Source organism: Moschus berezovskii, chromosome 2, assembly GCF_049115385.1.
Source record: "Moschus berezovskii isolate FMDL1 chromosome 2, NW_MosBer_1.0, whole genome shotgun sequence".
Taxonomy (NCBI): Eukaryota; Metazoa; Chordata; class Mammalia; order Artiodactyla; family Moschidae; genus Moschus; species Moschus berezovskii.
In genome coordinates, this window is record NC_142461.1 from 93,073,113 (window position 1) to 93,091,025 (window position 17,913).

Genomic DNA, 17,913 nt, shown 5'->3' on the forward strand with positions numbered 1-17,913 from the left:
CTTTCCTTTCTACCACTTGAATCTACTCTTCAAAAAGTATGTGTACATTTAAGGTTAAAGAGTTCATATAGCTTAAAATATTACCTCTCATACAATTCTCTCTTAACATGAATAGATCAAAGCTATCTACACCAAGTAATGTAATTGCAAGCCAGCAATCATTTATGAGAAATATAATTTTGCAAGCAATAAGAATTTCTACTACATCTTTGCACAGATATGAGACTAACATTGCTAAGAAAATTTCATGAAGCATTTGGAAACCATTTAAACTGAATTTTAAACCTGCCTAGAAGTGAAGCAAAGAGTAACCATGGACAAAGTTGGTTGCATGATTTATTGTGAGAGTATCCCCTTCTCCTTGACTCCCTTGGTACCCAAGCCTGCATTAATCTAACATTTCTCTCACCATTTGTACTAAGCTTTTGCTTCAGTTTCTTCCCTCCCAGACTATGAGCAACTCACAAAAAAGAATCCAAGTCTGAGAAGCCACCATATAAGACATCCTTAGACAACAATAATTTGGCATCCATCCACATATAAAAGTGACCTGTGGGAGTTGTGGGATCCCAGTAGGATACTGTGAAAACCCCCATGCAGTCTAAGAGAGAGGAAAGCCATTTTCAGAAAACAGGTTGCATGCAGGAGGTGATTCACTGACCAGGATCCTGGCTATAGATCCAGAAACAGCTCCCTATCCCCAGTGACTTGGCTACAACCCATTTGGTTTTGTTTCTGTTATCAGCCTCAAAATTCAAGGTCCCAGGAATCTTATCCATGTGTGCCTCCTGGAGTAAGCAAACAAACCCTGTGAACCCTAAGTATCCAGAGGCCACAACCAGCCTCTCTCAGCCATGGTCTGAGGACCCCTGGAGAACAATAACTTACACAACCCCACCAGACAAATGAGCCTCTGTGGAGGTACAGCAATCTAGGGGAAAAGTTTTAGCACACTGCAGGAGCAAAAATCTCCGAGATTGGACCCCTGCAAGAGGGCAAGAAAAAGAGCTTGGCTTTAACCACATCACCCCTCTCCCAAGACAGCACCTCCCAGCACACGAGAGCCCTTCTCAGTCCATGATTTCTCCCACAAGAGAAAGTCAGGTGTGGGAGTGAGCACCCAGCTTCCCCAGCTCTGCAGGAAGCTGCCACACATCCCTAAGTCTCTCTTGCGGCATCCAGAGTAGGGAGTTGTGACTGGGGGATGCGGTGATGAGCAGCTAGGACACCAGCAGCCAGGGCTCGGGACAAGCCTACCAATGGCATCGTGGACTCCATCAAGAGGCCTGCCCACAAGCCATTGGGGACTCCATGCCTGGACATCCAACCAGCTGACCCACAAGGAATCCCAGCACTCCCATGCACTTAGCCCCATATACCCCCTACCTCACAGCTGGCTCCCTGTGTATGATCCCAAAGGCAGGTAGTGTGAGCTTTTACAGATAGCTGGTGAACACACACAGAAAACTGGCCCAAAGCTGACCCAAATCTGTGACTGGGGAGAGGCCACAGACTTGAGCATTCAGCACCACACTAGGAAAAGGAAAAGAGAAGATGTCAACATTCAGGCTGGCTTTGCAGAATCAAGAGAAAGCACACAAGTTTAAGAATTCTGCCACATGAGAGAACAAGAAGTATAGAGCAGTGTATCCACAGAGAAGGTCTGAGGGTCTGAGTAATCCTCTCAATCCCGAGAAAGGTTGATAGAAGGTTTTTCTCTTCCAAAGTCAGGCAGTGAAGCTGAAGGAGATGATGGCTACTTCAAATGTGGAGACAACAACACAAGACTTCAAGGAACGTGAAAAATCAAGGAAATACAAAATCACATATCACAGCCATTTTATACAAGACAATCCCAAAGACATGAAAATCTGCATTTTCCCTGATAAAGAGTTCAAAATAGCTTTTATGAATGAAGTTCAATGAGCTACAAGGGAATAGAGAAAGACAATTCAGAGAAATTAAGAAAATAATATGTGGACAAAATGAGAAGTATAACAGACTGTTGTTGATCAGTCACTAAGTCATGTCCAACTCTGCAACCCCATGGACTGCAGCACACCAGGCTTCCCTGTCCTTCACTATCTCCTGGAATTTGCTCAAACTCATGTCCATTGAGTCAGTGATTCCATCCAACCATTTCATCTGCTGTTGCCCCCTTCTCCTCCTACCTTCACTTTTTCCAAGCATCAAGGTCTTTTCCAATGAGTTAACTCTGTGTATCAGGTAGCCAAAATATTGAGGCTTCAGCTTCAGCATCAATCCTTCAAATGAATATTCAAGGTTGATTTTCCTTAGGATTGACTTGTTTTATCTCCTTGTAGTTCAAGGGACTCTCAAGAGTCTTCTCTAGAACCACAGTTTGAAAGCATCAGTTCTTCAGCATTCTTTATGGTTGGTCCAATTCTCACATTCATACATGGCTACATTCAAACCATAGCTTTGACTGTACAGACCTTTGTCAGCGAAGAGACGTCTCTGCTTTTTAATATCCTGTCTAGGTTTGTCATTGTTTTTCTTCCAAGGAGCAAGCATCTTTTAATTTCAAGGCTGCAGTTATCATCTGCAGTGATTTTGGAGCACAAGAAAAGAATATCTGTCACTGCTTTCATTTTTTCCCCAACTAATTGCCATGAAACGGTGGGACCAGATGCCATGAACTTGGTTTTTTGAATGCTGAGTTTTAAGCCAGCTTTATCACTCTCCTCTTTCCCCTTTATTAAGAAATTCTTTAGTTCCTCTTCACTTTCTGGCATTGAGAGTGGTATCATCTGATATCTGAGGTTGTTGATATTTCTCCTAGCAATCTTGATTCCAGCTTTTGATTCATCCAGCTCAGCATTTCACATGATGTACTCTGTATAGAGGTTAAATAAACAAGGCAACAATATACAGCCTTGACATACTCCTTTGAAAATTTTGAACCAGTCTGTTGTTTCATATCTGGTTCAAATTGTTGCTTCTTGACTTGCATACAGGTTTCTCAGGAAACAGGTAAAATGATCTGGTATTCTCATCTCTTTAATAATTTTCCACAGTTTGTTGTGATCCACACAGTCAAAGGCTTCAGCAGAGTCAATGAAGCAGAAGTGGATGTTTCTCTAGAATTTCGTTGCTTTTTCTGTGATCTAATGAATGTTGGCAATTTGATCTCTAGCTCCTCTGCCTTCTTTAAATCCAGATCGTATATCTAGAAGTTCTCAGATCATGTACTGCTGAAGCCCAGCTTGAAGGATTTTGAGCATTATCTTGCTAGCAAGCAGATTGAAATGAGCACAATTACATGGTAGTTTAAACATTCTTTGGCACTTTCTTTGGGATTAGAATGAAAACTGACCTTTTCCAGTCCTGTGGCCACTGCTGAGTTTTCCAAATTTGTTGATATATTGACTGTGGCACTTCACAGAATCATCTTGTAGGATTTGAAATAGTTCAGCTGGAATTCCATCACCTCCACTAGCTTTGTTCATAATAATGCTTCCTAAGGCCCACTTGACTTCATAATTCAGGATGTCTGGCTCTAGGTGAGTGACCACACTATCATGGTTATCTGAGTCATTAATACCTTTTTTGTATAGTTCTTCTGTGTACTCTTGCCACCTCTTCTTAATCTCTTCTGCTTCTGTTAGGTCTTTGCTATTTCTGTACTCTACTGTGCCCATTTTTAGACAGAATATTACCCGTTATCTTTGATTTTCTTGAAGAGATCTCCTATCTCTCCCATTCTATTGTTTTTCTCTATTCCTTTGCATTGTTCCATCAAGAAGCCTTTATTATCTCCCTTTGCTTTTCTCTGGATTCATTTGGGTATATCTTTCTCTTTTTTCCTTTGCCTTTCACTTCTTTTCTCGGCAATTTGTAAGGCCTCCTCAACCACTTTGCCTTCTGGCATTTCTTTTTCTTTGGGATGGTTTTGGTCAACATCTCCTGTACAGTGTTCCAAACCTCTGTTCAAGTTCTCAGGCACTCTGTCTGCCAGATCTAACTCTTTGAATCAAAGAGATAGAAACTATAGAAGAAAAAAAAAAACTAAACAGAAATTCTGAAGTTGAAGAATACAATGAATGAAATTTTTTTTAAAAAAAAGGAATTGAGAATGTCAACAGCAGAATAGAGCAAGCAGAGGAAAGAAACTGTAAAGTATAATACAGGAATAATTTTAAACTATCTAGTCAGAGGAGAACAAAGAAAAAGAATGAAAAAAAGTAAATAAAGCCTACACAAACCATGGTACACTATTTAAAGAAACTACAAGTAATTGGTGTGCTAGAAGGAGAAGAGAGGGAGAAGGAGAAAGAATGTTTATTTAAAGAAATAATGGCTAAAAACTTCCCAAATTAGGGGGGAAATTTGGATATCCTAGTTCAAGGAGCTAATAGATCACCCCAATATTTTAATCCAAAATAAGGTGCACCAAGACATATTATAATAAAACTATGTAAAATCAAAGATGGGGGCGGCCCTAAGATGGTGGAGGAATAGGACAGGGAGACCACTTTCTCCCTGATAAATTCATCAAAAGATAATTTGACTGCTGAGCAAATACCACAAAACAACTTCTGAATGCTGGCAGAGGACACCAGGCACCCAGAAAGACAACCCATTGTCTTTGAAAGGAGGTAGGACAAAATATAAAAGATAAAAAGATAGACAAGAGTTAGGGATGGAGACCCGTCCTGGGGAAGGAGTCTTAAAAGAGAAGTTTCCAAACACCAGGAAACCCTCTCACCAGTGGGTCTGTGGGGAGTTTTGGAATCTCAGAGGGCAACATAACCGGGAGGAAAAAAGTAAAGTCCACAAATTACGTGCCTAACGGCAACTCCCAGTGGAAAAATAGCCCAGACACTCGTGTCCACCACCAGCAAGTGGGGGTTGAACAGGGAAGAGCAGGCTGCATTGCTTAGGCTAAGGACATGGCCTGAATGCCCTGAGGGCAATCTGAGGGAGCTAAGATGAGATAGCAACACAAACCCTGGGATAGCCAGAGAGAAAAAAAAAAAGAAACAGGAAAAAGAGAGAGAGAACTTTCCCTCAGAAAGCTCTAACCTAAGGCACTGCTGGGTCCACTCACAGAACAAAGGACTGAGCAAATACCAGAGGAGAGTTAGCCAGCTGCGGACTGGCCCATCTCCCACCAGAGGCAGGGAGGCAGGCGGGTGACAGCCAGAGCTGGAAGAAAAGGGGATACCAAAGACGGTAGCCTTGATACCAAGATATACGTCTTGATACCAAGACTGCATCAGCGACCAAACTGCGAGCAGGCTCCCAGTTGTTAACCAAGTCTTCCTGGGATCCTGGATGGTTGACATGCATCAGGGTCACAGCCAGAGATCAGCTCCCCAGAAGAGACACACAGCACACCTGAGATGGCGCTCCCACTACACACTAAGGAAACAGCAGCTGGGACCAGGGAGGTGATAAGATGCACTGTCCAGCTGGAAAGAGTGCGCTCGCCAAGCACATCATCACCTGAGCTGCTTGGATCTGGGAAGGGCACAAAATGCAGGCCCAACTGAGTCTGTGCCTTTGTGGAGTACCCAAGAACCTGAAACTGAGTGGTGTAGATCTGGGAAGTGCACACAACCCAGGGCCTGCCTTAGACAGTTCCCCTGGCAGAGCAACCTGGAGCCTGAGCAGTGTAGACTGGGAAAGCACACATGCTGTGAGCGTGGGCAAACCCAATGTAGCCCAGACACTGCGAGCACTCCCCACACACACCAGTGATATTTGTTTGCAGTGTTCCTCCCTCCCCACAGCACAGTTGAACAAGTGAGCCTAAATAAATGACCACCTTCGCCCCCTTGTGTGAGGGCAGGAGATATATACTGAAGAGGCTTGCAAACAGAGGAAGCCAAATTAAACAAAGAAGAGGGAATGGCTTTGAAAGTGACAGGTGCAATAGAGTAAAACCCTGTAGTTAGCCTTGACTACATTGGAAGGGACCTATAGACCTTGAGAAGAAGTATAAGGTGGAATAAGGAATTATCTGAAACTGAACTGACCACACACTGCCCTCAACAACTCCAGAGAAATTTCTAGGTATATTTTACTATTATCATTTTTTAATTTTTTTATTTTTAAGTTCTTCATTACTCCTTTAACTTTCATTTTTAAAACCTAATATTACTTTGAAAAAAAGACCCTATTTTTAAAGCAAACTTCATATATATATATTTTTTTTTTTTATAATTTTTGCAATTTTGTTTCTAATTCTAATTCTCCAGAAATGCAGGAACATAACCCTGAGCATTAAAATACAGGTGGCCAAGTCACACCAAACCCATAGACACCTCAAAACTCACTAATGAACACTTCATTGCACTCCAGAGAGAAGAGATCCAGCTCCACCCACAAGAACACCAAAGCAAGTTTCCCTAATCAGGAAACTTTGACAAGCCACTCCTCCAACCCCACCAACAGGGAGGGACCTCCACAATAAAGAGGAACCACAAACTTCCAGCATACAGAAAGGCGACCCCAAACACAGCAACCTAAACAAGATGAAAAGGCAGAGAAATATTCAGCAGGTAAAGGAACATGATAAAAGCCACCAAACCAAACAATAGAGGAGGAGATATGGAGTCTACCTGAAAAAGAATTCAGAATAATGATAGTAAAAAATGATCCAAAATCTTAAAAACAAAATGGAGTTGCAGATAAATAGTCTGGAGACAAGGATTGAGAAGATGCAAGAAAAGTTTAACAAGAACCTAGAAGAAATAAAAAAGAGTCAATCAATAATGAATAATACAATAACTGAGATAAAAAAACACTCTGGAGGGAACCAACAGTAGGATAACTGAGGCAGAAGATAGGATAAGTGAGGTAGAAGATAGAATGGTGGAAATAAATGAAGCAGAGAGGAAAAAGAAAAAAGAATTAAAAGAAATGAGGACAACCTCAGAGATCTCTGGGACAATGTTAAATGCCCCAATATTTGAATCATAGGAGTCCCAGAAGTAGAAGACAAAAAGAAAAGCCATGAGAAAATACTTGAGGAGATAATAGTTGAAAACTTCCCTAAAATGGGGAAGGAAAGAGCCACCCAACTCCAAGAAACCCAGAGAGTCCCAAACAGGGTAAACTCAAGGCAAAACACCCCAAGGCACATATTAATCAAATTAATGAAGATCAAACACAAAGAACAAATATTAAAAGCAGCAAGGGAAAAACAACAATTAACCCACAAGGGGATCCCCATAAGGATAACAGCTGATCTTTCAATAGAAACTCTTCAAACCAGAAGTGAATGGCATACTTAAAGTGATAAAAGAGAAAAACCTACAGCCCAGATTACTGTAACCAGCAAGGATCTCATTCAAATATGAAGGAGAAATCAAAAGCTTTACAGACAAGCAAAAGCTGACAGAATTCAGCATCACCAAACCAACTCTCCAACAAATGCTAAAGGATCTTCTCTAAACATGAAACACAGAAAAGGTGTATAAACTCGAACCCAAAACAACAAAGTAAATGGCAACGGGATCATATTTATCAATAATTACCTTAAATGTAAATGGGTTGAATGCCCCAACCAAAAGACAAAAATTGGCTGAATGGATACAAAAACAAGACCCCTATATATTCTGTCTACAAGAGACCCACCTCAAACCTAGGGACACATACAGACAAAGTGAAGGGCTGGAAAAAGATATTCCACGCAAATAGAGACCAAAAGAAAGCAGGAGTAACAATACTCATATCAGATAAAATAGACTTTTAAATAAAGGCTGTGAAAAGAGACAAAGGACACTACATAATGATCAAAGGATCAATCCAAGAAGAAGATATAACAATTACAAATATATATGCACCCAACATAGGAGCACCACAATATGTAAGGCAAATGCTAACAAATATGAAAGGGGAAATTAACAGCAACACAATAATAGTGGGAGACTTTAACAGTCCACTTACACCTATGGATAGATCAACTAAACAGAAAATTAGCAAGGAAACACAAACTTTAAATGATACAATGGACCAGTTAGACCTAATTGATATCTATGGGACATTTCACCCTAAAACAATGAATTTCACCTTTTTCTCAAGTGCACACGGAGCCTTCTCCAGGATAGATCACATCCTGGGCCATAAATCTAGCCTTGGTAAATTCAAAAAATTGGAAACCATCTCCAGCATCTTTTCTGATCACAATCTGGTAAGATTAGATGTCAACTACAGGAAAAAAAACTATTAAAAATACAAACATATGGAGGCTAAACAACACAATTCTGAATAACCAACAAATCACAGAATAAATCAAAAAGGAAATCAAAATATGCATAGAAATAAATGAAAATGAAAACACAACAACCCAAAACTTATAGGATTCAGTAAAAGCAGTGCTAAGGGGAAGGTTCATAGCAATACAAGCCTACCTAAAGAAACAGGAGAGAAATCAAATAAATAACCTAACTCTACACCTAAAGCAACTAGAAAAGGAAGAAATGAAGAACCCCAGGGTTAGTAGAAGGAAAGAAATCACAAAAACTAGGGCAGAAATAAATTCAAAAAAAACAAAAGAGACCATAGCAAAAATCAACAAAGCCAAAAGCTGGTTCTTAAAGAAGATAAATAAAATTGACAAACCCTTAGCCAGACTCATCAAGAAACAAAGGGAGAAGAATCAAATCAACAAAATTAGAAATGAAAATGGAGAAATCACAACAGACAACACAGAAATACAAAGGATCATAAGAGACTACTATCAGCAGCTATATGCCAATAAAATGGACAACTTGGAAGAAATGGACAAATGCTTAGAAAAGTTTAACTTTCCAAAACTGAACCAGGAAGAAATAGAAAATCTTAACAGCCCCATTACAAGCACAGAAATCAAAACTGTAATCAGAAATCTTCCAACAAACAAAAGCCCAGGACCAGATGGCATCATAGCTGAATTCTACCAAAAATTTAGTGAAGAGCTAACACTTATCCTGCTCAAACTCTTCCAAAAAATTGCACAGGAAGGTAAACTTCCTTCTATGAGGCCAGCACCACCCTAATACCAAAATCTAACAAAGATGCCACAAAAAAGAAAACTACGGGCTAATCACTGATGAACATAGATGCAAAAGTCCTTAACAAAATTCTAGCAAACAGAATCCAACAACATATTAAAAAGATCATACATCATGACCAAGTGGGCTTTATCCCAGAGATGCAAGGATTCTTTAATATTCACAAATCAATCAATGTGATACATCACATTAACAAATTAAAAGATAAAAACCACGTGATTATCTCAATAGATGCAGAGAAAGCCTTTGACAAAATTCAACATCCATTTATGACAAAAACTCTCCAGAGGGCAGGCACAGATGGAACATACCTCAATATAATAAAATCCATATATGATAAACCCACAGCAAACATTATCCTCAATGGTGAAAAATTGAAAGCATTTCCCCTAAAGTCAGGAACAAGACAAGGGTGCCCACTCTCACCACTGCTATTCAACATAGTTTGGAAGTTTTGGCCACAGCAATCAGAGCAGAAAAAGAAATAAAAGTAATCCATATTGGAAAAGAAGAAGTAAAATTCTCACTGTTTGCAGATGACATGATCTTCTACATAGAAAACCCTAAAGACTCCACCAGAAAATTACTAGAGCTAATCAATGAATACAGTAAAGTCACAGGATATAAAATTAACACACAGAAATCCCTTGCATTCCTATACACTAACAATGAGAAAACAGAAAGAGAAATTAAGGAAACAATTCCATTCACCATTGCAACGAAAAGAATAAAATACTTAGGAATATATCTACCTAAAGAAACAAAAGACCTATATATAGAAAGCTATAAAACACTGATGAAAGAAACCAAAGAGGACACAAATAGATGGAGAAATATACCATGTTCATGGATCGGAAGAATCAATATAATGAAAATGAGTATACTACGCAAAGCAATCTACAGATTCAATGCAATCCCTATCAAGCTACCAACGGTATTTTTCAGATAATTAGAACAAATAATTTCACAATTTGTATGGAATTACAAAAAAACCTCGAATAGCCAAAGCAATCTTGAGAAGGGAGAATGGAACTGGAGGAATCAACCTGCATGACTTCAGGCTATACCACAAAGAGGGACAAATACAAAACAAATAACAAGATAATGGATTTAAAAACCAACTAAGGGAATGTAAACTAGTACAGCCACTATGGAGAACAGTGTGGAGATGCCTTAAAAAACTGGAAATAGAACTGCCATACAACCCAGCAATCCCACTGCTGGGCATACACACTGAGGAAACCAGAATTGAAAGAGACACGTGTACCCCAATGTTCATCACAGCACTGTTTATAACAGCCAGGACACGGAAGCAACCTAGATGTCCATCGGCAGATGAATGGATAAGAAAGCTGTGGTACATATACAGAATGGAATATTACTCAGCTATTAAGAAGAATGCATTGTAATCAGTTCTAATGAGGCAGATGAAACTGGAGCCTATTATACAGAGAGAAGTAAATCAGAAAGAAAAACACCAATACAGTATATTAACACATATATATGGAATTTAGAAAGATGGTAAAGATGACCCTATATGCGAGACAGCAAAAGAGACACAGATGTAAAGAACAGACTGTTGGACTCTGTGGGAGAAGGTGAGGGTGAGATGATTTGAGAGAATAGCATTGAAAATGTATTTTATCATATGTGAAATAGATCACCAGTCCAGGTTCGATGCATGAGGCAGGGTGCTCAGGGCTGGTGCACTGGGATGACCTTGAGGGATGGGAGGTGGGAGGGAAGGTCAGGATGGAGTACACATGTACACCCATGGCTGCTTCACGTGAATGTATGGCAAAAACCACCACAATATTGTAATTAGCCTCTAATTAAAATAAAAATAAATAAAATCAAAGACAAAGGAAGAATTTTAAAAGCAGCAAGAGAAAAAAAATCTCTTATACAAAAAAACCTCTATAAGGCTATCAGTGGATTTCCTAGCAGAAATCTTTCAGGCCGGAGAGTGTGGTATGATATATTCAAAGTGCTAAAAAAAGAAAACTCCACAAAACTCTGTGATCCAAGAATACTTCACCCAGTAAAGTCCTTCAGACATGAAAGTGAGATAATACTCAGCCCCAGTCAGGATTATAGCAAAGCCAAATGCAATGATAGTCTTTGAATATATTGAGCATACCTTGGATCTCAGAGTATTATATGGCCCACCAATCTTTTTTTAATACTGTGGCCATGGACAACCATAGGGCCACTAATTCAGAGTCGTATACACCCTCTAAGCATTTTCTTCAATGATCTGGAGGGTTTTGAAGATACAGGTACCCAGCTTTCTTCCAGACTTACTGAATCAGAATATTTGAAGGTACACTTAAAAAGCCCACTAGAATTCTTATGAAACAAAAGAAAGAAAAATGAAAGCCACTGATACAACACATGTTAAATGACACATTTGGGGACTTTTTACTTGGAGGCATTATGTGGAGCAAGGATTGGTGGTTTGGGAGGGATTCCGGTGTTGGAAAATCAAACAAATTCTGTAACCACTGAGTTACTTAACATAACCTCATAACCTGCCAATAGTGTACATGACTTCTTGGGAAGCCTTTAAGAAGTTGTGGTCAATAATCCATGATGATTCTGCAAAAACGTTAAGAAACAAAACACTTCTTGATTGTCATGGACATTATCATAAAATGCCTTGACGAGTTCTCTGCTCTGTCTCACAGTGCCACCATCTACAGCCCTGATCTGATTACTTGGAACATGGAATTCACAGGCAATATCCATTTTGATATATCTGCACTTGCATATGAGATTGAGGAACCTGGCACTACAACCATATCTAAACATTCAGCATTCTACATTCAGCAAATAACTAGGCAGAAATGAAGAATGTAAATGGCCAAGTGAGTGAGTGAGTGAGTGAAGTTGCTCAGTCGTGTCCGACTCTTTGCGACCCCGTGGACTGTAGCATACCAGGCTTCTCCGTCCATGGGATTCTCCAGGCAAGAATACTGGAGTGGGTTACCATTTCCTTCTCCAGGGGATCTTCCCAGCCCAGGGATCGAACCCGGGTCTCCCTCATTGGAGGCAGACGCTTTAACCTCTGAGCCACCAGGGAAGCCTGTTAAATGACTAAGGATGTGCTGAATGAAGCAAATGTCCAGACAAGGTGTATGAATAAGACTAGTTGAATTTCTGTCTCAGCTTGCCAACTTCTGGTATCAATACTGTTGATGGAGTATTATGTAAATGTAAACTGACCATTTCTATATAGGTTTACTCTAACTAGAACCTACTGGACTCTAACTGGAATGCTCTTCTCCCTCTCTTTCTCATGGCTACTACCCTAACTGAAAACATTTCCATCTTTCCCACCACTCTCACCCTCCTATGGTTCATCTCCTTCAAGCATATAGCCTATGCATATATTTTCCACAGACAGGTAGACCTGCTCTTCTATGTGACTTTGCCACTCAACTACTAAGAGACCTATTTATTTCTCAACCCCTTCTTGAATTTAGGTGGACACTGAGATTGATTTGACCACTCAAATACATGAAAAATGACATTTTAACACTGCCAGGATCACCCTTAACTATTCTAGCTTTGTGGGTTTTGGCAGTCAGACACCATGTAAAAAGTATGACAACTGCTTTGTGAGAAATCTGTTAAAGTAATCAGACTGGGTCAAAGATGGAGTCACTCATGTTAAGTCCAATGACGAGACCCCGCATAGCAAGAAAGAGGCCAGAATCACCAAGACAGTAGTCGTGTGAGTGTGGAAGCCATCTTGGCAGTAAATCTTCAATGCCCAGCCATCCCGGCTGATACCATGTGGATCAGAGATGCCTTTCCAGCCAAACCCACCCCGTTCCTAACCCTTGAGATCAAGGGAAAAATGAACACCTGTTTTAAGGCACTAAGTGAAGGAGAGAAGAGTAAGACATTCCAGAATATGCCTCTTTGGCATAAAGATTATTTTTGAGCTGATAATTTTTGAGAAAGAGCAGCGTAGAAGCTCTGAAAACAAGAGAGTAGTTAACTTTTTTAAGGGAAAGTTACATTTATAAAGGAAATGTCCATTCGTAAGAGTCTCGTCTGTACCAGGAATACAAGAATGACTAAATCACAAGATAGTCTTATCAGTGGAGAAGTTGCCCACTTAAACCTTATATGACAAACCTTACCCTTATTTATGGTGCTTTTCTTGGAAACCTCCCATAACTGCCCTCCCTTACCCCTCAACAGGTCTCTTTTATCTTTAGCTGAATATGGTATTTAAACTGGTGGCTGGGGCTCAATTTCCCTGGGTCTCTCAAAATTCTCCAAGCCAGGCTTCAGCAATATGTGAACCGTGGAATCCCAGATGTTCAAGCAGGTTTTAGAAAAGGCAGAGGCACCAGAGATCAAATTGCCAACATCCGCTGGATCATGGAGAAAGCAAGAGAGTTCCAGAAAAACATCTATTTCTGCTTCATTGACTATGCCAAAGCCTTTGATTGTGTGGATCACAATAAACTGTGGAAAATTCAGAAAGAGATGGGAATACCAGACCACCTGACCTGCCTCTTGAGAAACCTGTATGCAGGTCAGGAAGCAACAGTGAGAACTGTACATGGAACAACAGACTGGTTCCAAATAGGAAAAGGAGTGCGTCAAGGCTGTATATTGTCACCTTGCTTATTTAACTTATATGCAGAGTACATCATGAGGAACGCTGGGCTGGAAGAAGCAGAAGCTGGAATCAAGATTGCTGGGAGAAATATCAATAATCTCAGATATGCAGATGACACTTCCCTTATGGCAGAAAGTGAAGAGGAACTTAAAAGCCTCTTGATGAAAGTGAAAGAGGAGAGTGAAAAGGTTGGCTTGAAGTTCAACATTCAGAAAACAAAGATCATGGCTTCTGGTCCCATCACTTCATGGGAAATAGATGGGAAAAGAGTGGAAACAGTGTCAGACTTTATTTTTTTGGGCTCCAAAATCACTGCAGATGCTGATTGCAGCCATGAAATTAAAAGACGCTTACTCCTTGGAAGGAAAGTTATGACCAACCTTGATAATATATTAAAAAGCAGAGACATTACTTTGCCAACCAAGGTCCGTCTAGTCAAGGCTATGGTTTTTCCCGTGGTCATGTATGGATGTGAGAGTTGGACTGTGAAGAAGGCTGATCGCCGAAGAATTGATGGTTTTGAACTGTGGTGTTGGAGAAGACTCTTGAGAGTCCCTTGTACCGCAAGGAGATCCAACCAGTCCATTCTAAGGGAGATCGATCCTGGGTGTTCATTGGAAGGACTGATGCGAAAGCTGAAACTGCAATACTTTGGCCACCTCATGCGGTGAGTTGACTCACTGGAAAAGACTCTGATGCTGGGAAAGGTTGGGGGCAGGAGGAGAAGGGGACGACCGAGAATGAGATGGCTGGATGGCATCGCTGAGTCTGTGGACATGAGTTTGAGTGAACTCCGGGAGTTGGTGATGGACAGGGAGGCCTGGCGTGCTGTGATTCATGGGGTCGCAGAGTCGGACACGACTGAGTGACTGAACTGAACTGAACTCCTGAGTATATGTGAGATACACAAGTTATTAAATTATTTGCTTTTCTCTTGTTGATCTGTTTTTTATTATGGTGGTCTCAGTCAAGAACAGAATGGTTAGAGGAAAAAATACTTTTCCTCTCTTATAAGAGGAATAAAAACTTAACACAACATTTAAATTACTTAAGTATTTACTTATTTATTGTCAGTCTTCCTCCACTAGAATATAAGCTCTAATCAAGCCATGGTTTTTTCTGTTTTATTTGTCACTGCGTGCACAGTGTCTGAAATAAAGTAGGTGGTGAATAAATATTTGTTAAATTATTATTAAATGCATTTTCTCCCTGGAGACTCTGAAGACTCCCTAATAATGTACTTTGGCTGATATTCTAGTTGTGCCAGTTCTTCTTTTATTTTTATTAGAAGCATTCATCTTTTTGAGGAAATACATGTCACACAGAGTCCAGAAAACATATTGTCAATGCAGCATCATCATACTGATCAGCTGCAATTTCCAAAAGCAGAATCAAGAGAAGCATTTCCTTTGGGACTCCCCCCAGCACTTAATTTTCAACATAGTTCCCGAGATCCCACCAGTGTCACAAAATAAAATTTAAAAATTTTTAAACAATATTTCCTCTCTGGCCACTGCAATGGCTGATGTGCAGCCATACAAAGGAAGTGAACTTCTTGTGTTAAATGGAGAGACAGTATGCCTTTCAAGGAAAAGGAAGACACTTTATGAGAAATAACCAGCAAGAGCTTAGGTTCAGGCTTTATTATGTTTTCAAGGTCCTCACAATCCTTCACCGATTTGATTATCTCAGCATTGTATGGTTTTCTCCATTGACTGGCTGATATCAAAATCTGCTCATTTCTTCCTTTTCATACAATAAAAACTCTGAGAACTCCAGTGCTTTTACATCTCCTAACATAAGTATTAAAAGTCATTCTCAATGTTTGCAAACTTGCAATTGGTACCTCTGCTTTAGCATATTTATGCACCAAATATGTTTTTTTTCAAAAATACTTTCTCTGCTTCTATAAGCTGCCAATAGCAATAGACTCCTTTTGTTTGTCTACAAAGTAGCTAAGAACCTTAAATGGCAAGCATACCGTTGCTTTGCCAAAAAAAAGCAAAAGCTGTTTCTTCCCAAATATCAGGAGTTCATTTTCCCCAGCAAAGCGTGGCAAGCATTCACAGACAGAGATACACTGTCCCATGCTCTGCACGGATTGTTGTGGATAGATGAATGTGCATGTCTTACATACAACCATCAGCCCTAGAGAAAAAGATTGATGATGGCAGTAAGAATGTTAGCAAGCCTTTGTTTGCCCGTTTCTGTTTTATAAGTTTTCTTCATGCTTCTCCCTTCCCTTAACAGAGAGTATTGTAAACACATTTGGCACTTGGGGTTTTGTCAAGGCTTTGCAGAGTTTTCCTTATATTGAAGTTATTCATCTCTTATAATTATCTGTAAAATTTGCAGTATTTTGGTATTTAAGATTTACTCTTTAAGGTGTACAGGATACCCACTAGTGGAGATTCACATTGTTGGCACGTTAAAATTTTCTACCTCAATATTTGACAACTGTATTTGTGAGTGTTTTTAGATCAGTTTCTCAGTTTTTTTAATTTATTTATTTTTAATTGAAGGATAATTGTTTACAGTATTATGTTGGTTTCTACCAAACACCAACACGAATCAACCATAGGTTCACCCATGCATTTCTCCATTCTTAAATGTACCATCCTCAATACAAGTTGCAAACCATCTTATATATTAAATGAGTCCAATTTGCCCCTTAAATGGCAACCCACTCCAGTGTTCTTGCCTGGAGAATCCCAGGGACGGGAGCCTGGTGGGCTGCCGTCTATGGGGTCGCACAGAGTCGGACACGACTGAAGCGACTTAGCAGCAGCAGCAGCAGCAGCCAATATCACCATGATACCAGCCTTCCTACCACACCTGAGCAACACTGGCAACCTAAGCAGTCCTCCATAGCTTCCGGCTTGGGGGCAAAGAGAGATTCTTAAGGCTGTGCTCAAACCGAATGAAATTATTAAAGAGTAAAATACTGGAGCTGTTTCTGATTGTGGAAAGATGAAGGGGTCAATAACAAGAGATTCTGACACTGACTTTGATCACAATTTTGAAAAGTCCTCTTTTCCTCCTCTAAAGTAATGTTATCACATGATGGTTATTAAGATCATGAAGAAAACCCAGGAACAAAGCAGGGCTAAGACTCCATTCGAGTCAGCAGTGAGCTCATTTTTTCAGTAATAACCCTGCACCCAACTATGCAGGATCTATCTATAGGATTGCTCCTTTTGATAGCAGAACTTGACATCTACATTTCCATAACATGGGAGACCAGTTTTCACGTTGTATCTGCAGTTGTTGCAGAAGTTTCACAAAAAGGGAGGCAAAAATAAAATTGCTGAATAAGAGAGGGAACGATCCTGCTAAAGCATTACTCAGAGTAGAGACACAGCTGCAGAACTGAGGACAGAAGAATAAAGAACTTCCAGGGAGACTCAACCATCAGGGATTTTATAGGAGGTTTTGCAGGGCAGCAGAGGTTCATGACTCAAGAACAAAACATCATCAGCTTAAACATGGAAAAGAAGAACATTAATCCTTCCATGGTGTGAACCTAGAATCAAAAAATTTAAGAAAACCAGGTTAGTTTAGATGAGAAATAAAGCCCTTACCTACAATGATTACATGGTTTTACCAACATCTATCAACATAATATTGGAAATTAATACCATTCCTCCGTGCGTGTGTGTTCTAAGTCACTTCAGTCATGTCCAACTCTGTGCAACCCGATGGACTGTAGCCTGCCAGGCTCCTCTGTCCAAGGGATTGTTCAGGCAAGAATACTGTAGTGGACTACCATGCCTTCCTCCACCGCACCTTCACTTGTTACCATTTAAATTTACATAGTATAGTAATTCTCATTCCATTAAACAGGTACATTCCTTCTCGGCCAACCTTTTTTATTATCTTCATAAAGTCATAAGCTTTTAAAATCCCCTAGATATCTCATGTCCAAGGTGAGAAGGTTAGGTAAATAATATTTCTTAGATACTGCTGTCCTTACAAGGAGTCTTTATATCTACCAAGAACTTGCTACATCTCACCTATAATACTAACCCTGGTTTATGAGTCACAGGTGCCATTTTAACTCACGCAAATCTACAAAAGAACAAAGATCACAGATTGAACATTTTTGTCCATTCCTTTCTCAATGCACAAGTCTAACTGAAGCACTATCCATCTACTGATCAAGCGCACAAAGAAACAGATGCCACCTAGTGTTCACAGGCTCAAGTGCATCCCAATTCTACTCCTGAGTCTAGTTCCATTTGGGATTATCCA